The 24,282-nt window shown below is 43.5% G+C and overlaps 1 protein-coding gene across 6 annotated transcripts in view; it reads left to right on the forward strand.

Annotated features, from left to right (window-relative positions):
- The first annotated feature begins 3,672 nt into the window (after nt 1-3,672).
- LOC141126759 (transient receptor potential cation channel subfamily M member 2-like) overlaps nt 3,673-24,282 on the forward strand; it is a 231,681-nt gene continuing 211,071 nt past the window's right edge. For 3 of the 6 annotated variants that reach the window (XM_073612736.1, XM_073612741.1, XM_073612742.1), the window contains exons 1-2: nt 3,673-3,804; nt 14,787-14,892. The gene's annotated coding sequence lies outside the window, so the exon portion shown is untranslated. Of the gene's footprint in view, nt 3,805-14,783; nt 14,893-15,979; nt 16,116-24,282 lie in introns of those variants that run through there. The other 3 variants (XM_073612738.1, XM_073612739.1, XM_073612740.1) reach the window with 3 other exon arrangements.

The following is a 24,282-nucleotide window of genomic DNA, read 5'->3' on the forward strand; positions in this document are numbered from 1 at the left end:
CTAGTGCTGCCTTTTTGTTTCCATTTGGGTAATGCTAAATTGGTGAACGGTTATCATATCAACTTTAGCCTTGGAGTTCGATAAATTGGTGGCTATACACTATTGGAAGTTTAGACCTCCTTTTAGTTTCATCTGTATCATTTGGAGAGTGACACCACAATTTCCTATGATTAATGATCACATGCCTATATATCATTTCCTTCTGGTAAGCAAATTGGATTTACTTGGGTGTGGTGTGCCTTTCCATACACACAGAAGCTGGTGAAGGGTCCTTTGTATCTTCTATCCGTTTATTGAAAGAACTTTCAAATGAGTTCAAGCGCTGCCTTTTGGACTTTTATAAGTCTAGCAATAGCAAGTCATTTTCAAATTTGCAGCTCAATTGCTTGCTATCTGGCATATACTCTGCTCTGGCCAGCAGTAGGTGGCAGTAGACCTATGTTAGCTGTGTGTGGTTGGTATATTTTTTTCCTGTTGCCAATGGGTGGTAGTTAGGGTGCCCACGTGTCCCAGATTGACCGGGATTGTCCCTTAATTCAAATTTGTGTCCCGGGCACCTTCATTCCGGGACAACACAGTGTCCCGGAATGAAATAAGGACACACAGCCACCCTGTTGGTAGGGCCGCCCCGCCTCGAGTTTAGCAACCAGTGACGTCAGCTGAGCGTGGCCTTACCAAGAGCTGCCCTGTGCAACGCTCCGGGGTCCACCCACCTCCTTTCCTTCTCCGCCTCCGACCGCACCACAGCAGCAGAGAGAGCAGCCAGACTCAGAGCCCATGCCAGAGTGAGAGAGCATCTCCTGTATCTCCTCCCTCCTGAGTCCTGACTCCAGTCCAGTTCATTCTGCAGTGCTAGCAGTGGCACTGCTTGTAAGCTAGGATCCACGGCAGCCTGTGCCCAGTGCCAGTCCCGGGGCCAACCTTCTGCCTGCAGTGCATTGCTACCATTTGCCAGCAGCCCGACTTCTCTCCTCCTGAGCCTCCTCCCGCCCACGAGGGCCACGACCGTCATCCGAGCCGCCCGACTGAGTGCCTGAGGACAGGATCCTAGGGGCCCCTATTCCTGGAATCATCAGGTGAGTCCTATGAGTTGTCCGAAAACTGCTGCAGAAACCTGTATGACATCAGAACAGAGAGATCATGGCGTGCTGAGCTCTTATTTTCATTACCTTTTATCAGACTTTTAATAAGACGCCAAATAATTGCACTAAAAGCTTGCTTCCACATTAGTGTGGAGTTGCGACACACACACAAAATGACAAAAAAAAGTGTTTGCGGCGCCATTAAATGTCCCTGAATGGCAGTTTGGAAATATGGTCACCCTAGTGGTAGTGGGCGGAAGCAAGCTGGTGTTGGAGGTGTGTGGATGCTGAAGTCTTTCCTGTGGCCAGCTGGTGGCAGCCGGCTCCTGTTAAAAGCGTGTGGACAATGTATTCTCTTCTCTGGGTAGTGGGTAGTGGTAGGTCTGTAGACTGCTGGAGATGGAGTCTCCTGCAAACATGCTGGCCGTGGATCAGTGGTGGTCAGATATTCTGATATGGGGGGGCTTTCACCATCATCACAGGGCCACACATAAAGTTCAGTAAATATTCAGTGTCACAGACTACAGACACACAGCAGGATATAGTCAAATACTGTGGGCATGATACAAGAGATGGTCAAAGTCCTGGAGATGGTCAGAGACTGCAAACAGGAAACAGATATGGTCAGAGACCACAGACACAATACAGGTGATGGTCAGAGACTGCAGACATGATAAAAGAGATGGTCAGAGACTGCAGACATGATAAAAGAGATGGTCAGAGAATGCAGACATGATACAAGAGATGGTCAGAGACTGTGACTATAACACAAATAGATGGTCAGAGACTGCTCACATAGTAAAGGAGATTTTCAGAGACTGTGGACATAATACAGGAGATGCTCAGAGACTGCAGACGGGGGGCTGTGAATATAATAAAAGAGATGTTCAGAGACTGCAGACACGGTACAAGAGATGATTAGAGACTGTGAACAAGCTAATGGAGATTGATAGAGACTGTAAACATGCTATAGAAGTTATTGGAGGCCGGGAACATATTGCAGAAGACATTTACAGACTAGAGAGACATATTACATGAGACTGTCTAGAGATTACAGCTATAAAAGGGGACTAGGGAAACACAGTTTGGAAGCTACATGGGCCCGTATGCTTCATAAAAAGTACCTAAGGGCAGCACGTGGCCTCTGGGCTGTAGATCCATTATATTGGGGAAATTTTGTTTCAAAAGGAAATCATGTGCATTGTTTACTCTTCTCAGGCCAGCAGGTGGCAGCAAACTAGTGTTTAAAGGTCTGTGGATACTATACTCTTCTCTGGCCAGTAGGTTGCAGCATGCTGATTTTACAGGTTTTGCAGCCACTGTATACTCTGCTTTGGCCAGCAGGTGCCAAAAGACGTATGCTAGTTGTGTTGGGAGGTTAATTCTGTGCTCTGGCCAGCAGGTGGCAGTAAATTTATGTTAGTTGTGGGTGGGTGGTTTATTCTGTGTTGTGGCCATCGGTTGGTTGGCGGTAGATTTATGTTAGTTGTGGGTGGGTGGTCTATTCTGTGCTGTTGCCAGCAGGTGGCGGTAGATTTATGTTAGTTGTGGGTGGGTGGTCTATTCTGTGCTGTTGCCAGCAGGTGGCGGTAGATTTATGTTAGTTGTGGGTGGGTGGTTTATTCTGATCTCGGCCAGCAGGTGGCAGGATGCTGGTGTTGGAGATGTGTGGATGCTGCATTCTTTCCTACAGTCAGCTGGTGGTGGTGTAAAGTCTGAAGAAGGGGTTTACAGCATCTATAATAACTTAATTAGCCATCAAGGATCATCACTTAAACTCCTAACTTACTGCAGTAATCAATGAATAAGGCAGTACAGTACACCACTGCTGCTAAGAAGGAAATCATACAAATGTATTGGTATAATGATTCATAATATGTTGCTGCTATTTAAATAGGGGGATAAAATAGTTTAAGTTGTCCACTGTAGCTGATATTATTGGTGGATGGTCTGTATTGTGTAGTATGATGTTCTACCTATATATAGCAAGCAAAAACCATCCATTGGAAATTATCACCTGTCATAGGTGTGCGCAGCCTCTTGCATTAGGGTGTGTAAGCTCAAATACATATGCATGTGTGTATGTACTGATGCTGTCAGTAGGGTAGTGGACAGTGTAATTTTGTTTATTTTATTTTTCAAAAAATTATTTTCTTTTGTAACATTTTTTTGGGGGATGAAATATCAGTGGTCTAAACAGGGGGGAATATGCACCACACAAGGCAATTAGGGTGTGCCCAGGCACACCTGGCACACCCTGTGCGCATGCCTATGTCACCTGTGATGTATTTCAGTTATCTTGCAAACCTGGCCTGTTAGTGGTCCTGAGGACAGGGTTGATGACCACTGGCCTACACAACCCCTTAGATGAAGCCGGGGATGGCAGTCCCCACACTGATCATTTACTGAGTGGTGTGATCATTCAACCTCCACCTTATTATGTCTAAAGCACTCCAAAAACTCACTTTCTAAGGACAAGCAGAAAAGACACCCTCCCCCTGTGTACTGTATATGTGATATTTTGTGCATATGGAGGAGGCGGAGGTGAAAGAGGAAGCTGTGGACACGCGGGTCTCAGAAAGTCCATTCTGTTGTAACCATCTGTATTTATAGAATGTTGGAACTCTGGTGATGATTAAAAAATTATTATGGTTGGATGGTGAGCCGAGAACAGGGCGAGAAACTAGATCCTAAACAAACCTCCCCGTGTGCAATTACACAGGTAAGGGTTCTGCTCTGTGTTATTCCTATCTATATGTATATTTATATTTGTATATGTATATCAGTATATCTACCTATATGAAGAGGAAATTGCCAGGCTTGAACCTCCCACTCAGCTCCATAAATCTGCCTTCGGGTTCTGACGTACTGTTGGGTACAGTAGGCATTTGCCTATAGGCAGCGGAGGAGAAGAGCATTTTGCAATCCATTGGATTCCATTGGATTCATGCTGAATCTGCAACACATACACTACATTGCCAAAGATATTGGGACAGCCCTCCAAATCATTGGATTCAGGTGTTCCAATCACCTCCATGGCGTATATAATGATGTATATAATCAAGCACCTAGGCATGCAGGCTGCTTCTACAAACATTTGTGAAAGAATGGAGTGCTCTCAGGAGCTCAGTGAATTCAAGCGTGGTGCCATGATAGGCCACCTGTGTGTAGCACCCTGATGTTCAGGCAGGGTTGCTATTAAATGTATCTGCTAAGCGATAGTTGCCTTGGCTAATTGTTAGGAGGTTAATTTATTTTGCCCTAATTCTGGAATTGCTGCACTTCTCTCTTCTGTCACTAGATGGCCAGGTGTCTGGTGACATTGGATAAGACAAGGGCATTGCAAGGACATATTAGGAATGAATGGGGTGTCTCAGCCAATGGGCAGGGATTTTCTTGGGTCCCTTGGTCCCTTGGCCTGCTGGGAGGGTGATTGGGGTTCTGTGCCAGCTGGACGGCTGTCTGGGTGGATGTGTGTTGTTTTGCTCCAGGCTGCTAGGCCAGAAACCTAAAGCCTATCCTGGGAAGATCTGGCTGCTAGGCTATATGAGAGCTTATCCAGAAGTAGTGCAGGGTTGGGACTGCAGGCTTGTAGTCCAACCAGAAGTAACGGTTCTGCTGGCCGGGGAACCAGTCGTGGTCAGAGGTAGAGGGGAAGCTGTCGCCACAAAGGGACCATCCACCTTGCTACCGGAGACCATTGTGAGTAAGCTGAGGCCAGTACCAGAGCAGACTTCTTGCCAGCCATGGACGGTAAGGAAGTGGGAAAACTTCAGCAAGTTCCAAGTCAGGGGCCCAGCGGGACAGCAGAGGTGACGCTTGTCGAGTGCTAACATATCAAGCAAGGGTGAAGCTTGAGGAGTATCTGTGAGTGCCAAGCCAGGAACCCAGCAGGGAATCAGGAGTGATGCTCGAGGAAGATACTGAGTGCTAACAGCGAAAGAGCTCAGGGGATCCAGTGGCAATGGATCTGAAGTCTAGTTAGACTGGGAGCTTGTTGAGTGAAGACCAGGGCTTTTTTTCAGGGGAAACTTGGTGGAACACAGTTCCACCACCTCTGGCTCAGACCCTTTGGTGCCTGCTCACCACAATCACTTGTAAACACAGAAGTCTGATATCTGTGTTTACAAGTGACAGCTCTGCACTCTGTATTTAATGCCCCTTTAAAACCCTCCTACTGTTTTCATGAAATTTGACTGAACACACCCACTATTTGATGTGATTTGGAGGGTGTGTGTAGGGGGGGGGGGGGAGGTTGTGGGGCTGGTTAAGTTCCAGCACCTATTGTTTGAGAAAAAAAAGCCCTGGTGAAGACCCACAGTGAGTGAATGTGGGGTAAAGAGAACTGTTTGTGTTGCAGATAGTTGAATACCTTTACTGTTAGTAACATCTACAATATTCCCATAGACACACTGCTAAACCTTGTGGACGGCCTTCCCAGAAGAGTTGAAGCTGTTATAGCTGCAAAGGCTGGGCCAACTCAGTATTGAACCCTACAGACCAAGACTGGGATGCCATTAAAGTTCATGTGCGTGTAAAGGCAGGCGTCCCAATACTTTTGGTAATATAGTGTATCTGTGGCCCCATTGGACAGGTTGGGAGTATTTTAGCTTATGGCTGACACAACCTCTGAGATAAAAACAGGGTCAGCAGTCCCCGCATTGTTTACTACATTGTGCGATCCTTCAACCGCCACCCTTTGTCTGTGGCTCTCCAAAAAATGTGGTGAACCCCCTTCTATGGACCAGCAAAGATACATTCCCCCGTTGTATATGAGACATTGAGCAAATATGGAGGAGGTAAAAGAGGTAGCTGTCATTGTATTTATCAACATATCAGTGATTGCTCCAGAGGAGCTTACACTCTAATATCCCACTAAAGTCACACATTTTTATTATTATTATTATTATTATTATATGTTTATGTAGCTCTGACATATTCCACAGTGCTGTACAGAGGTACAAAGGACACTTGTTTTTGCTTTCCCAAAATCCAGAACTGATTTTCTGTAATATCATGAGCCTGAGAGGACTTAGGCCTCTTTCACATGGACGATCCGTATGTCCGTTTTTCATCCTTCGGTTTTCGGATGAAAAACGGACATACATTCATCCCTATGGAGCGTCGGATGTCAGCGGTGACATGTCCGCTGACATCCGACCCCGCTCCGATCCGAAAAGTGTAACGGAGGAAAAACCTACTTTTCCATCCGTTTTCGGATCGGATCGGGTGGCGACGGACACTACGGTCCGTCGTCATCCGATCCCCCCATAGGGGAGAGCGGCGCTCTGACAGGTCCGTCGCTGCACAGTGTGCAACGATGCACCTGTCATCTTCCTGCTCAGCGGGGATCGGCGGAGCGATCCCCGCTGAGCCAGCGGATGTTCACGGGGCGGATCATCCCTGATCCGCCCCGTGAGAAAGAGGTCTTACTTGTCCATGATTCCTCATGGTATGTTTTCATTTAGGCCTCATGCACACTGGACGTTAAAATAACGTTATAAAAACGTCAGTAGCTTTGCAATGAGTTTTTCAACTTTTTTCAACGTTTTTGAAATAGCGGTTTTTAGAGTTTATTATCGTTTTTTTAGCGGTTTTCTGCGTTAGCATTATAGCAGGGTTTTTTTGAAGAAAATGTTTTTTTTTTTTTTTTTTCAATGGATCAAAAATGTTAAACACTGGTGAGCAACGTTTTTGAGCGTTTATAGACATTTATCAGCATTAGAGCGTTTTTACAGCTGAAAAAAGTCTCTCAGAACCCACTATTTTTTTTTTTTTTTTTTTCTGCCCAAAAACGCCACTGCCCAAAACTGATGCTAACAGCCTACTGTATGTGTGCATGGACACATAGGATAACATGATGGAGAGTTTAATGACTGTAGAAAAAAACGTCAACAGCCAAAAACAGCTGCTGTAAAAACGTAAAAACGTCCAGTGTGCATGAGGCCTCACTCCTCAGTCATATATCGGGGTATTGGCTTCTTCCCCACCTTTTCCCCTTTTGTGTCTGTCTTTATTACGGTGCCCCAAATATCACTGATTGAGGATACTGGATGGTATAAGAAATAATTGCTTCCCGCCGACCGTACGCAGATATGCGTACTCGGCTTTCCGGGGTTATACCGGGATAATGCCCGCAGCTGCAGGCATCATCCCGGTACCGTTGTTTACAGCGGGCGATCGCCTACCCGTGTATAACAACTGATGCAGCTAAAAGCCGCTCAGCTGTTATACCGGAGGAGCGGGAGGGGACATCCCCCCCCTCCCGCCGCTGTTACCGGGCCTCCCGTGCGATCGGGAGGCCCGGTGTCCATTCGGCTGCCTTCGGCGGCTGGGGGCGGGCTGGAACGAAGCTGCGAGCGGCTTCGTTCCAGCCTTCTCGTTGTAAACGCGGAAGCGACGTCATGACGTCACTTCCCGTTTACTTGGCTGCCAATGGCGCAGAATTTAAAAAAGTACACAGTATTCAGAATCGCCGTTTTCGGCGATCTGAATACTTTGAAGTGTAAAGGAGGGATCCCTCCATAAAGAGTACCTGTCACCACCTATTACTGTCACAAGGGATGTTTACATTGCTTGTGACAGCAATAAAAGTAAAAAAAAAAAAAAATTTTTTAAACACAATTTATAAAGTACAAAAAAAAAAAAAAAAAAAAAAAAAAAAAAAAAACATTTTTAAAGTGCCCCTGTCCCCGCGAGCTCGCGCAGCGAAGAAAACTCATACGGAAGTCGCGCCCGCATATGTAAACGGTGTTCAAACCACACATGTGAGGTATCGCCACGATCGTCAGAGCGAGAGCAATAATTCTAGCCCTAGACCTCCTCTGTAGCTCAAACCTGGTAACCGTAAAACATTTTTAAAGCGTTGCCTATGGAAATTCATAGGTACCATAGTTCGTCGCCATTCCACGAGTGCCTGCAATTATAAAGGGTGACATGTTTGGTATCTATTTACTCGGCGTAACATCATCTTTCACATTATACAAAAAAATTGGGGTAACTTTACTGTTTGGATTTTTTAAAATTCATGAAAGTGTCACTTTTCCAAAAATTTGCGTTTAAAACACCGCTGCACAAATACCGTGTGATAAAAAATATTGCAACAATCGCCATTTTATTCTCTAGATTCTCTGCTAAAAAAATATATATAATGTTTGGGGGTTCTAAGTCATTTTCTAGCAAAAAATATGGATTTTAACTTGTAAACACCAAATTTCAAAAATAGGCTTAGTCATGAAAGGGTTAATAATGGTAGATGCAAAAATTGGAGGAACTGGTTAGAGGACAGAAGGCAAAGCATCATTACTAATGCATCATGTTCAGAATGGGCTAAGGGCTGTGATAGAGTACAATAGGGATCAGTGCTCAGTCCATTCCAGCTAAAAATACTGCAGCTGCTGACTTTTAGCATAAGGACTAGGGGTGGCCCGTCCATTGTGGGCGCACGGGTGCCGCCCCCCCCCATCCATGCCACCGCCCTCCCTATCCATGCGCCTGGCCCCTTTCAGGACACTGGGCGCATGAATTCCTATGGTGGGGGGGTTTGAAGCACCTGATTAGAGCCAGAGGCCACAGAGCATTGCGTCTGGAGCCCAAGCAGGTGTGTTGCAACAGCGAATGAGTATTCGTGTTTGCAACGCTGATCCCCCTCCCGGCCAATCTGGAAGCGGGTCTGATACCCGTCACCCAATTGGCTGAAAGAACAGACGATCCTTATGGATGCCTAGGAGGAGGGGAGAAGATGCACGTCGGAAGCGAGGAGGAGAAGACACAGGAGCCGCTGCCCGATGCCCTCCGCAGCCTGATGTCCCCGCCGTTGCCCGATGTGCCCACTGATGCCAGATGTGCTCGCCGCTGCCCGATGTGCCTGCTGCCTAGATGGGGTAAGTGCCCAAACAAAATGCCACCAATGTTTACAATAACATAAATTTTCCTCACTATAATGTGCAAACATCCCCTACCATCTAACTACAAATAAATCATAAATTATTTCAATAGGTAAGCATATTTAAAAAAAAATGTATACAACATAAATAATAAATAATTCATTATTCAATTCTTCTGGGTACACACCCTATAGTATAAAAGGGGGCAGCTAACACCACATGCATTCAACCACCTGTGAAAAAATACAAAACAATGTACATTTTTATAAAAAATACTGCATCGCTCACCTGTCATGTGTAAAGAAGAAAAAAAAAAAAAATATATATATATATATATATATATATATATATATATATATACGCATTTTAAGGAAAAAAACTTACATTTAAATGCCCATCAATGCAGCCTTGCACAGCGTCCATCTGCATGCTTGTCCAGTGTCAGCCTTGCAGTCAGCAGCCTTGGTGTCATTTGCAGCCTTATCAGTGTCCATTTGCAGCCTTGTAGCTTTGCCAGTGCCGATCTGCAGCTTTGTCTGTGTCCTTTTGCAGCCTTGCCTAGGCTGCAGTTAAACTGCAGTGACATGTCAGTGTCACTGCAATTTGAAAATGGCGCTTCCGGCGCCGAAATACACAGAGCCGGTCCTCGGCTCTTCTCGACGGCTCTCGTTCACTTTCGGCCACTTTCGGCTCCACTCGTAGTCCCGCCCGGGATTGGCGTGACTGCGAGCGGAGCTAGCCGAACCTAGCCGAGTACACTCGGCTAGGTTCGGGCTGCGCTCGAGTGAAGCCGAAAGTGGCCGAGAAGAGCCGAGGACCGGCTCTGTGTATTTCGGCGCCGGCGGCGCCATTTTCAAATCGCGGTCGGCGATCGCTCCGCTCAGTCAGCGGGGGGATCACAGGGGATCAGCGTATAACACGCACCCGTGACTTTCCCCTGATTTTAAGGGGAAAAAAGTGCGTGTTATACGCCAAGATATATATATATATTACTTTTATATAAATATATGTAAATATATAAATGTATTTGACAATAGTGCTTTAAACAATAAATGGATGACCATGAGATAAATAACACATAACACAAATAACACATGTGAAAAAAATGCATCTAAATCATAAAAAATCAGAACATTAGTCCAAAAAAAAGGTCCATAAAAATCCAATAAAGTTGATATTCGTGACAGTGCAATCCCATCTACCAGAACAGATCTTGGCTTAAAGTGGTTGTAAACCCTTGTGGTTTTTCACCTTAATGCATTCTATGCATTAAGATGAAAAACCTTCTCTCATGCTGCAGCCACCCAGAGCCCGGCCGGTGTCTCGTGTCCTGATTGGATAGATTGATAGCAACGCAGCCATTGCCTCCCGCTGCTGTCAATCAAATCCAATGACGCGGGCACCGGGAGGGCAGGGCCGAGTCCTGCTTTCTCTGTCAATAAACGCAGAAGCAGGACACAGGAGTGTGCCTGCACGGGGTGTCCCAAAGGAGAGCACTTCTCCGACAGGGCACTAGAGAAGAGGAGGAGCCGCGAGCGCCGCTGAGGGACCCTAGAAGAGGCGGATCCGGGCCACTCTGTGCAAAACCAACTGCACAGAGGAGGTAAGTATGACATGTTTGTTATTTTTTTTAAAAAGGGGGGGCGTGGGTTGGAACTGGACTGTAATGGACAGACATCTGATCCCTGTGCTCCGGTCTACAGAGGAGCCTTTTATAAGTTTAGCGGAGCCATCTACCCCCGCAGACATGGGGAAATCGAAGGGAAGTTCATCCCCAACCCGATCCCGATCCCCTAGGGGAACCAACTCACAAACGAGCCACAGCATACAGGAGATATTCCGGACGCAGCCACACGAAGCCCAGGCTTCATCTTGGGCCTACTCCTCCACAGCCTCAGCCCTTCAGGCAGACACCAGGTGCACTCCCCACTGCCAAACACAGCTGCAGATCAGCCCCCTGAGCATCAGGGATCTAAGATCTATGACAGAAGATATAAAAGCCACATTAGCGACAGCCAATACAGACCTCAGGAGGGATATCCAGTCCATGACAGTAAGCATGGATGAAATAGAAGAAACAACAATGTGCAATGAGAATGCCATTCATCAGCTTCAGACATCCTCCCAAGCAAACAATGTCCAGCTCAGGGATCTACACAGGTACATGGAAGACCTGGACAACCGTGGTCGGTGACACAACATACAGGTAAGAGGCATGCCAGAAACGTTTGATCATACCCAACTTGCCCAGGCCACTATAGCCGTATTCAACGACCTTTTAGGCAGGCCCCCCGAATTCCCCATTGACTATGAATGCCTGCATAGGGCTCCCAGATCCAGGGGAAGAGACACTGATCCTCCCAGAGATATAGTGTGCTGCTTGGTCAATTTTAAGCTGAAAGAGGAAATCCTGCGTAGGTCCAGGGATCGCCGAAACCTAATGTACCAAGGCACAGATATGAAAAAAAATTTCAAGACCTATCGCCCATCACTCTCCAAATTAGAAGGGACCTACGCCCCCTCCTTGACCTACTACGCGCAAGCGAGATCCAGTACCGCTGGAAATTTCCCTTCTGCCTCTCGGCCTCAGCACAAGGCCGCACGGCCAACCTGAGGGTACCAGAAGATCTCCCTGCATTTTGCGAGGCACTGCACATACCCCGCATTGAACTACCTGACTGGTATAGAACCCTCCGACCTCCTCATCTCAGGAGATGCCATACCAGTCCGAGATGATTTCCATATCCGATGATGCAGATCCAACTCGCCCAGAACCAACACATCTGCAGAACCCAGGAACACCTCAAATAATAGCCCCACGGCTTCCCCTGCGCACAGAAGACCCCGCCATGGAGGTTCAGAATGAAGATTCATCTTTTCATCTTTTCTTTACTTCTACCTGAAGCCCTCAAACCTGGTACTTCGCAAATAGTTCATTAGGCTACTCTGCTCTCGGGATTACCACTAAGAAGTTATCTGCATGCAGAACCTCGACATCCGAGATGAACTGATCCACGTTTCAAATGACCAGTCCAATGTCTCCCCATCATTCTGAACTTGGAAGCTGCCACTTACTTTGACCCCAAGATTTGCCCACATCCAGATGAAAATCTCTTCTTCACTCCACTATACAGCGTCTACCCAAGAAGTAGGAACCCACTAAGACGCTTGAACACCCTCATCGGAAGCAACGAACGGTATCCTTTTCATCACATAATGCTTACTGCCAACCTGAACTTTCTCACGCAAGTATAAGTACACCTGCAATGAGATGAACAATCTCTAAGACTACTAGATAGTCCTCCAAGCAGCATCACCCCTTCCCATCCCCTCTCCATCTCCATAACCTTCCTCCCCCTCACCCACTCTTTCCAATCCCCCTCCAATCCCACTGATCGCATACTATTCCTGACAATGGATCTCGTATTGGCAATACCCCAAAAAAGGCCTTTCTATGCTAGTCTACAGGCCTCTACTAAAGGACTGGTCATTGGAACTATACAATGTATAATTGAACCCTTCTCCAGAGGGGCGACTTCACACAGAATCTTAGACTTACTCTTATCGCTACCCCTTCCCTTACTATCCAATCCCAAGCAAATCCTCTCTCTCACTAAGAGGATACCTCTAGGCATGTGCATTTCGTTTCGTTCCGAATCAAAATTCGGACGAATTTTTCATTATTCGGAAATTCGGATGCATCCGAATTTCCGAATTACAAAAGTAAAGAATTTAAACGAATCCGAAAAAAAAACGAACGAATTCGAAAACATATTCGAATCGAATTCGAAAACATATTCGAATCGAATTCGAAAACATATTCGAATCGAATTCGAAAACATATTCGAAAACATATTCGAATCGAATTCGAAAACATATTCGAATCGAATTCGAAAACATATTCGAATCGAATTCGAAAACATACTCGAATTCGAAAAAAATAGAAGACGTTTTTCTAAAAAAAAACAATAAGATAGAATATAAAATAATAAAGCAATAGCAATAGAATAATAAAAAAAAAAAAATTATATATATATATATATATATATATATATATATATATATATATATATATATATATATAATTTTTTTTTTTTATTATTCTCTTCTATTGTTTTTTTATGCTTTTCTTTTCTATTATTTTATATTTTATAATAGTCTTTTCAATTCAAATTCATTCTATACGAAATTCAAACTTCAGAAACCATGTACCGAAATTCGAATTTCGTATAGAATGAATTCGAATTGAAAAGACTATTACAGAATATATATATATATATATATATATATATATATATATATATATATATATATATATTATATATTCTGTAATAGTCTTTTCAATTCGAATTCATTCTATACGAAATTCGAATTTCGGTACATGGTTTCTGAAGTTTGAATTTCGTATAGAATGAATTCAAATTTGAATAGAAAAGATAGAAAACAGAATAGAAGAAAATATAATATATATATTATATTTATTTTCTTCTATTCTGTTTTCTATCTTTCCTATTCAAATTCGAATTCATTTTATAAGAAATTCAAATTTCGGAAGACGGTTATATATATATATATATATATATATATATATATATATATATATATATATATATATATATATATATATATATATATATATATATATATATATATATATATATATATGTATATGTGTGTGTATGTGTATATTATATATATATATATATAACCATATATATAGTTTACTTTTTCAAATTCAGTTATTGTTTTTTTCAAATGCGGTAGAATTTTTTCAAATTTTATAGTTTTTTTCGAATGTGGTAGAAATTGTTCAAATTTGACAGTTTTTTTTGAATGTGGTAGAATTTTTTCGAATTTGATATTTTTTTCGAATGTAGTAAAATTTTTTTTGAATTTGATAGTTTTTTTCGAATGTGGTAGAATTTTTTCGAATTTGACAGTTTTTTTCGAATGTGGTAGAATTTTTTCGAATTTGATAGTTTTTTCGAATGTGTTAGAATTTTTTCGAATTTTATAGTTTTTTTCGAATGTGGTAGAAATTTTTCGAATTTGACAGTTTTTTTTCGAATGTGGTAGAATATTTTCGAATTTGATATTTTTTTCAAATGTGTTAGAATTTTTTCGAATTTGACAGTTTTTTTCGAATGTGGTAGAATTTTTTCGAATTTGATAGTTTTTTCAAATGTGTTAGAATTTTTTCGAATTTTATAGTTTTTTTTCGAATGTGGTAGAAATTTTTCGAATTTGACAGTTTTTTTTCGAATGTGGTAGAATTTTTTCGAATGCGGTCGAATTTTTTCGAATTCGAATACGAAACGAAACAAATTCCGAAAACGAATGTAATGAATGCAACGAATTTAACTAAACGAATTTAGTTAAATAACGAATCGAAACGAAACTAAACTAAACAAATTTTTTCATCCTGCACATGTCTGGATACCTCTATATGCAGCTACCCCCCCCCCCCCCCCACCCCCTTCTTAAAAATCAGCAAACAGCTAAAAATGGGCCTCATAACCAAGGTACCACTAAGCTGGCCTAAATTGGCTATCCCTTAAATGCACAATGCCCCCGTAGACGTACTTTCCATGTGAATTTGCCCTCCCCCTAAACTACAATGGTAATCTAAGGTCTCCAGTTGAGACAAAATCTCTAGGCAAGCTGGGAATCCTGAAAGGGAGTACTATTACATACTGTTTACTGTTATCGATTTCTGTTGGAGATTGTCACATCTCCCCATTTTGATATACATAATTAACGACTGAATAATTAGTCTCATTGAAATGTTGTCTTTGTTCTCTATTATCTTTTTAAGCAGCTAAACAAAGAAATCTCGGTGGATCTCTGCCGTTTGAGGCCGACCTCTACACCTCACCTGCATTACGTCTCCTACCTCATCGCTTTTTAGGCGAGCATGCAGTCAGGTGAGTAAGACCGGTCTATTCTTATGACCAGCTCTCGGAAACCCATTCACAGACTAACTGGGGCTCGGCCACACACGCTAGAGATCTAATCTAGACAAGCTTGGATACTACAGCAAAGTAGACATATTGGTTGCCAAATGTTTAATTGACACAACAAAGGTATTCTTATAGAGAAGGTACTTCTGTCTCTACAATAGAACTAAATCCACTTTAACTTTAAATGACTGGTACTCACCCTCACAATGCCGATGCTGTCCCACTTTAAACTATGCTGATATACCCTAACCCCCAGTTGACCTCATATTTATACTCTGTTTTACAATTTTCTACCACTTTGCCATCAAGTTCTCCCTCTGTTGAACCATAGTCTTTCTGTATAGTGTTAAAATCCAAGGGCTCCACCACCTAAATCTAATACTTACATACCACTGAGGACCAGAGGACTTTACTTACCAACTTATTTGTTTCATACCGGTAACCTTCCGCTTCTCCACACAACGGGATCCTACTCATTCCAGTTGACCCCTGCTGGACCACGTAATAACTCATAAGGAAGGTCTCTGAACCCTTCCTTACCTCCAGAACACTTCCTTTCCTTCTCCCCCACCTTCAGTAATACTCCCCTTCTTTTTCTCTTTATCCTATTGACCCCCTTCCTACCACATGTTCCTCTCTCTTCCTCACCCCCTTTTTATTCCCTCCACTTCATCTTTTCTTCCCTTGATCCCCTTCCCCACCCCCCTCCTGCCTACTCGGTCTCCGCCACCCTAATATCACGACCACAACCCTATCCCCCGGGTTACCAATATTTTCATAACCCACCCCTAACCACACATAGGTGTGAAAACAGACGGTAACCTCAGATTCTCTCACTTACTCAAAGCCCTACCCCCCACACAATATGTCACATACAAGACCTAGCACTAAACATACCACGCTGAAAGTATCATCCCTAAATGCAAAAGGTCTCAATATCTCAGAGAAACGCAGCCAAGTTCTCTCTCAGATGCACAAACTAAAAGCCAACATTGTCTTCGTACAGGAAACACATTTCCACACAGATAAGATTTCTAAGCTCACAAACCACTTGTTTCCAACTTCCTATGATTCTAATAACACACATGCAAAAACCAAAGGCGTTTCAATTCTGATCTCCAAAAACCTGAACTGGAAACATACTGACTCGCTTATTGACAAGGAAGGCAGATTCATCTTTTTAAAAGGTAAGATTCAAGGCCGACCTGTAACCCTGGCTAATATTTACAGCCCTAACTCTGCACAAACCAGCTTCTTTAGGCAGATCTCCCATCTCACCCAACTCCCAATAAGTACGCTCCATTGAGTGACCTTGGTGAAACCAGTCAGGGACCAGCACTGCTGGAGCTGAGGGACTCTCTTAGCTGCCGGGGGAAGAACTCCTCCAGTGAGAGTGGGGGGGAAGTGAAGGGAAAGGAAAGACAGATTATGGTGGTAGGGGACTCAATTCTTAGAAGGACAGAGAGGCCAATCTGTAACAAAGAACTGAAGTGCAGAACAGTATGTTGTCTACCAGGCACATGGGTTTGGCACATCACGGATTTGGTGGACAGATTACTGGGATAGGCTGGGGAAGACCCAGCTGTCATGGTGCATGTTGGTACATGGAGTACATGGATTGAAAACTGGCTACAAGGGCGAATTCAGAGGGTGGTGATAAATGGGGAATACTCAGAATGGTCAGGGGTGGGTAGTGGGGTCCCCCAGGGTTCTGTGCTGGGACCAATCCTATTTAATTTGTTCATAAACGACCTGGAGGATGTGGACGATACTAAGCTAAGCAGGGCAATAACTTCTCAGCAGGATGTGGAAACATAGTTACATAGTAGGTGAGGTTGAAAAAAGACACAAGTCCATCAAGTCCAACCTATGTGTGTGATTGTGTCAGTATTGCATTATATATCCCTGTATGTTGCGGTCATTCGGGTGCTTATCTAATAGTTTCTTGAAGCTATCAATGCTCCCAGCTGAGACCACCGCCTGTGGAAGGGAATTCCACATCCTTGCCACTCTTACAGTAAAGAACCCTCTACGTAGTTTAAGGTTAAACCTCTTTTCTTCTAATTTTAATGAGTGGCCACGAGTCTTGTTAAACTCTCTTCTGCAAAAAAGTTTTATCCCTATTGTGGGGTCACCAGTACGGTATTTGTAAGTTGAAATCATATCCCCTCTCAAGCATCTCTTCTCCAGAGAGAATAAGTTCAGTGCTCGCAACCTTTCCTCATAACTAAGATCCTCCAGACCCTTTATTAGCTTTGTTGCCCTTCTTTGTACTCGCTCCATTTCCAGTACATCCTTCCTGAGGACTGGTGCCCAGAACTGGACAGCATACTCTAGGTGCGGCCGGACCAGAGCCTTGTAGAGTGGGAGAATTATCGTTTTATCTCTGGAGTTGATCCCCCTTTTAATGCATGCCGATATTCTGTTTGCTTTGTTAGCAGCCATTGCCATTGCTGAGCCTATCATCTACTAGGACCCACAGGTCCTTTTCCATCCTAGATTTCCCCAGAGGTTCTCCCCCAGTGTATAGATTGCATTCATATTTTTGCCACCCAAATGCATTATTTTACATTTTTCTACATTGAACCTCATTTGCCATGTAGTCGCCCACCCCATTAATTTGTTCAGGTCTCTTTGCAAGTTTTCCACATCCTGCGGAGAAGTTATTGCCCTGCTTAGCTTAGTATCGTCTGCAAATACAGAGATTTAACTGTTTATCCCATCCTCCAGGTCGTTTATGAACAAATTAAATAGGATTGGTCCCAGCACAGAACCCTTGGGAACCCCACTACCCACCCCTGACCATTCTGAGTACTCGCCATTTATCACCACCCTCTGAACTCGCCCTTGTAGCCAGTTTTCAATCCATGTACTCACCCTATGGTCCATGCCAACGGACCTTATTTTGTACAGTAAATGTTTATGGGGAACTGTGTCAAATGCTTTTGCAAAATCCAGATACACCACGTCTATGGGCCTTCCTTTATCTAGATGGCAACTCACCTCCTCATATAAGGTTAATAGATTGGTTTGGCAAGAACGATTCTTCATGAATCCATGCTGATTACTGCTAATGATACTGTTCTTATTACTAAAATCTTGTATATAGTCCCTTATCATCCCCTCCAAGAGTTTACATACTATTGATGTTAGGCTAACTGGTCTGTAATTCCCAGGGATGTATTTTGGGCCCTTTTTAAATATTGGTGCTACATTTGCTTTTCTCCAATCGGCTGGTACCATTCCAGTCAGTAGACTATCTGTAAAAATTAGGAACAACGGTCTGGCAATCACTTGACTGAGTTCCCTAAGTACCCTCGGATGCAAGCCATCTGGTCCCGGTGATTTATTAATGTTAAGTTTCTCAAGTCTAATTTTAATTCTGTCCTCTGTTAACCATGGAGGTGCTTCCTGTGTTGTGTCATGAGGATAAACACTGCAGTTTTGGTTACTGAAGCCCCCCGATTCACTCGTGAAGACTGAGGAGAAGAATAAATTCATTACCTTCGCCATCTCCCCATCCTATGTAACCAGATGTCCTTCCTCATTCTTTATGGGGCCAATATGGTCTGTCCTCCCTTTTTTACTGTTTACATACTTAAAGAATTTCTTAGGATTTGTTTTGCTCTCCTCCGCTATGTGTCTTTCATGTTCTATCTTAATTGCACTCTTACATTTCCTGTTGCATTCTTTATAAAGTCTGAATGCTGAGGATGATCCCTCAACCATGTATTTTTTGAAGGCCTTCTCCTTTGCTTTTATATGCATTTTTACATTGGAGTTAAGCCATCCAGGACTTTTGTTCGCTCTTTTAAATTTATTACCCAATGGGATATATTGGCTAATGCCCTTATTTAATATGCTCTTAAAGCAAACCCATCTCTCCTCCGTATTCTTTGTTCCTAATATTTTATCCCAATTTATGCATTTTAGCAAGGTTTGTAGTTTAGGGAAGTTGGCTCTTTTGAAATTCAGTGTCTTTGTATTCCCTTTATGTTTCCTATTTGTGTGATTTATACTGAAACTAATTGACCTGTGATCGCTGTTACCTAAATTGCCCCGTATTTCCACATCCGTGATCAGGTCTGTATTGTTGGTAATCAGTAGATCCAGTATTGTTTTATTTCTAGTTGGTGCGTCTACCATCTGACCCATAAAATTGTCCTGCAAGACATTAAGGAACTGGCGAGCCTTAAATGAATGCGCGGTTCCCTCCGCCCAGTCTATGTCTGGATAATTAAAATCCCCCATTATGATAACACTTCCCATCCTTGCTGCTAATCCAATTTGTGATAGGAGATCTGTCTCTACTTCCTCCCTCAGCATAGGCGTGCGCACAGGGTGTGCCAGGTGTGCCTGGGCACACCCTAATCGCCTTGTGTGGTGCATATACCCCCCTGTTTAGACCACTGATATTTCATCCCAAAAAAAAATGTTACAAAATAATTTAAAAAATAATCTAATAAAACTACTGAAACTGTCCACTGCCCTACTGACACCATCAGTACATATACACATGCATATGTATTTGAGCTTTGGGGTGCACACCCTAATGCAAGAGGCTGCGCACACCTATGTCCCTCAGGTTAGGGGGCCTATAGCATACTCCCAGTATTATTTTCCCCTTAGCTTCATCCCTTTGGAGCTCTACCCATAAGGATTTCACCTCCTCTCTAGCTCCCTCAGTGATGTCATCTCTCACATTCACTTGTACATTATTCTTGATATATAGGCATACCCCTCCCCCTTTTTTACCCTCTCTATCCTTGCGGTATAGGGTATACCCTTGAATGCTTGCCAGCCAATCATGAGAGCTGTTGAACCAGGGCTTTGAAATTCTCACACCTAGTAGATGATAGGTTCAGCAATGGCATGCAATGCCAAGCTGCTGCTAACAAAGCAAACAGAATATTGGCATGTATTAAATAGGGCATCAACTCCAGAGATAAAACGATAATTCTCCCACTCTACAAGACTGGTCCGCCGCACCTAGAGTATGCTGTCCAGTTCCGGGGACTCCAGTCCTCAGGAAGGATGTACTGGAAATGGAGTGAGTACAAAGAAGGGCAACAAAGCTAATAAAGGGTCTGGAGGATATTAGTTATGAGTAAAGGTTGCGAGCACTGAACTTATTCTCTTTGGAGAAGAGATGCTTGAGAGGGGATATGATTTCAATATACAAATACCATACTTTTGACCCCACAATAGGGTAAAACTTTTTTGCAGAAGGGAGTTTAACAAGACTCATGGCCACTCATTAAAATTAGAACAAAAGAGGTTTAACCTTAAACTATGTAGAGGGTTCTTTACTGTAAGAGTGGCAAGGATGTGGAATTCCCTTCCACAGGCGGTGGTCTCAGCGGGGGGGGCATTGATAGTTTCAAAAAACTATTAGATAAGCACCTGAACGACCGCAACATACAGGGATATACAATGTAATACCCACATATCACACACATAGGTTGGACTTGATGGACTTGTGTCCTTTTTCAACCTCACCTACTATGTAACTATGTACCTCCTGGCAGGCTTTTCTGCTGGACTAACCATACTCGCTGGGGACTTTAATGTTGCCTTATACCTATGCCATATCAAACTGCAATGTCAAGAGCTACTTACATGACACATGGCGCACCCTCCATCCCAGTGAAAAAAACTATACGTTCTTCTCCGCCCCCACAATAAATATTCCAGAATCGACTACCTCTTCCTCTCCCAGACAGATCTCCCTTTCCTCTCCCTTGCAACTATTGAACCAATTCTCCTATCCTGATCAACACCCAATCACTATGACATTAACCTTCCCAGACCAAAATACCTTTTCGAAGATTTGGCGCTTAGACTCAGTTCTATTGATCTCAGAAGAAGATATCAAAGACGTTAGGCAAGCCATACATGACTTCTTCCTAGACAACGACCGTGGAGAAACTGCTCCACTAACACAATGGGAGGCCCACAAATGCGTCCTAAGGGGTAAATTCCTTGCCTTAAAAACTTCACAAAAAAAGGGCCATCAAGCCAAAACCACAAACTTGATCTAAAAAATTAAAACCCTAGAGCTAGCTCATAAACAGACCCAAGCTCAAGAGACATACCATGACCTATCACAAACCAGGGAACTCCTACTTGCGGAATTATCCCACAAAACAAAATGTAAATTTGTTCTACAACAGAAATTATTTTATGAATTTGGGAACAAAAGCGGAAAGTACCTAGCCAAAGCCATTCAAATGAACAAAGCTCAGACCAATATCCATACTATCGATGACTCCTTTAACTCCCTCTCTTCCTCCACGCTCCCCTTCCACAGACTTCTTGAGGCACAAATTACAGTCATACCAAAAGAAGGAAAGGACACAACACTAGTTACTAATTATAGGCCTATTTTTCTACTGAATGTGGACATAAAACTTTTTGCCAAAATCCTTGCCAATCGCTTGCTTCCTCTCCTGCCATCTCTAATAGAAAAAGACCAAGTAGGCTTTGTTCCTGGGAAAGGAGCAAGAGTTAACACTATTAAAGCCATAAATCTCCACCACTGGATGACGACCAACAAGCACAAAGGGTTCTTCCTGTCGTTGGACGTGGAGAAGGCGTTTGACAGATTGGCCTGGGACTAGATGGGAGCAGTACTGAGATGCTTAGGACTTCAAGACCGAATGTTCAACTCAATAATGTCCTTATATATGACACCAACTGCTAGAGTCCGGATTAATGGCCATCTGTCAGACGCCTTCTTCATAACCAATGGGACAAGACTAGGATGCCCACTCTCCCCTATCCTTTTCGTACTAACCCTGCAACACACCTATAAGTTAGCAGCTTTTGCCGATGACATTTTACTTTCCCTTAGCGAGCCTCATATTTCAATCCCAAATTTACTGAAAGACTTCAAACTCTTCCAACACCTTTCTAATTTCAAAATTAACCTCACCAAATCCCATGCCCTCAATATCACCATCCCACAAGAGACGATTCCACATTGTGAAACTATATTCCCCTTTCAATGGCATCATGATGTGATTAAATACCAAGGGATTAGCCTAACAGCGAACCTTTCAGATCTCTTCGCCAAAAGCTACCCATTCTCAAAACTATATCTGATGATCTTAAAATATAGAACAAACCACAATTCTCTTGGTTCGGCCACGCGGCAATCCTAAAAATGAATATCCTTCCCCGTATTTTATACATCCTACAAACTGTCCCCATTAAACTCCCCTATCCTTCTTCCTATCTTACAGAAGATTAACTACAGGATTTTTATGGAAGCAAAAACATCCGAGAATTGCATATGACATTCTAACATGACCAAAAATAAAAGGGACATTGGTCTTCCAGACCTCAAAAAATACTACTGGGCCTGCCATCTTACTAGAATTGTAGACTGGACACTACACAGCCAATGCAAAGTCTGGGTTAGATTAGAGAACTCAATGTCCCTCATACCAATACAATCGACACCCTGGTTGTCGCCTAACCACATCCCCCTCCCCCACACTAAAGGAACACCCTCTTATTGACCCGACACTCTGCTGTTTTAGGGAAACTTGTAAAAAACTACACATCTCATCCGCTTTGGGACCCTTACCTCCTATAAGACTTAACCCTGCCTTTCTCCCTGGTATGTCTGCACAATTTTTAACACATCAATGGCAATACCCAGAAATACTAGCGCACCAATTTTTCCGTGACGGCTCTCTCCTAGATCGCCTCGCATTAGTACCCACTCTCACCGAAAAACCCTCTCCCGTTCTGGACCTACTTTCAAATCCGCCACTTCTTACAGGAGATCAACCCGGCTCCTCCATTACACGATCATTAACTACATTTGAACACCTATGCTCCCAATCTAGCCCCCAAAAACATTTGATCTCCAATATCTACACTATCCTATTTGAAGATATCTCCCCTAAGTATGGGAAAAGCCTATAATTCACTGGAAAGAGAAACACACTTATGCCCCGTACACACGGTCGGACTTTGTTCGGACATTCTGACAACAAAATCTAGGATATTTTCCGACGGATGTTGGCTCAAACTTGTCTTGCATACACACGGTCACACAAAGTTGTCGGAAAATCCGATCGTTCTGAACGCGGTGACGTAAAACACGTACGTCGGGACTATAAACGGGGCAGTGGCCAATAGCTTTTATCTCTTTATTTATTCTGAGCATGCCTGGCACTTTGTCCGTCGGATTTGTGTACACACGATCGGAATTTCAGACAACGGATTTTGTTGTCGGAAAATTTTATCTCCTGCTCTCCAACTTTGTGTGTCGGAAAATCCGATGGAAAATGTCCGATGGAGCCCACACACGGTCGGAATTTCCGACAACACGCTCCGATCGGACATTTTCCATCGGAAAATCCGACCGTGTGTACGGAGCATTAGAGTTATCAGAAGACCAATGGGAACGTATATTCACAATCGCCCATAAAGGCTCCCTAAACGTCTCCAGTCAGGAAAACAACTACAAGACCCTAACTCGCTGGTACAGAATCCCAGCAAATTAAACAAACACAACTCTTCCTATCCCAACAAATGCTGGAGATGCGCCGGAGAACCGGGCACATTGCTATACATTATGTGGTCATGTCCAGTAATCCAACCATTTTGGTTACAAGTCCGAGAACTCACAGAATCAATATCCACGTATACCTTAGATCATACCCCAGCCCAGTGCTTTCATCACTCAGATATACCAGCTCACCACTATTGTACCCTGATCTTACCCCTAATCAATGCAGCTAAAATGTGCATTCCAAGACACTGGGGCTCTCCTCACGTACCAACCATCCCAGAATAGTTTAAACAAATTATTAAAATAGCTTAAATGGAAGAACTCATTTTCATTGCCTGAGACTCCCCAGCCAAATTTTCCAAGACATGGGCCTGTTGGAAGCATTTTCGAACAACCAACAGGTATCTGACATTGATGAACTAACCCATGACCATGACCTGCTCATTTGTACAAACACCTACTGATTACACTACGTAGCCCCCCTATCCTCTTCCCCTTTTATCTCTTCTCCTTTTTCAGATGACATGGGCCTCCCACCCCTACCCAAGGGATGAGTATAGGAGACCACATGTCAGTATTTTCCTTCCGCTGTAAGACATCTCTGATACCATCTCTGATTGGGTCTTGCATACCCAATCCCCACCACCCTAAAGCGACAACACACCGAAACCACTTATCAATTAGCGGAGACCGAGGAGACAACCACTAACCCTTCAATCCCTCTGACCTTCCCTCTCCATTCCCACCACCCCCCACGCCTCTTTTTGCCTACCACCCTAAACCCCCCCTGTCTCTCACTATCCACCAAAACCTAGTCTTACTACCTG

This window comes from Aquarana catesbeiana, linkage group LG02 (assembly GCF_042186555.1).
Source record: "Aquarana catesbeiana isolate 2022-GZ linkage group LG02, ASM4218655v1, whole genome shotgun sequence".
Classification (NCBI taxonomy): domain Eukaryota; kingdom Metazoa; phylum Chordata; class Amphibia; order Anura; family Ranidae; genus Aquarana; species Aquarana catesbeiana.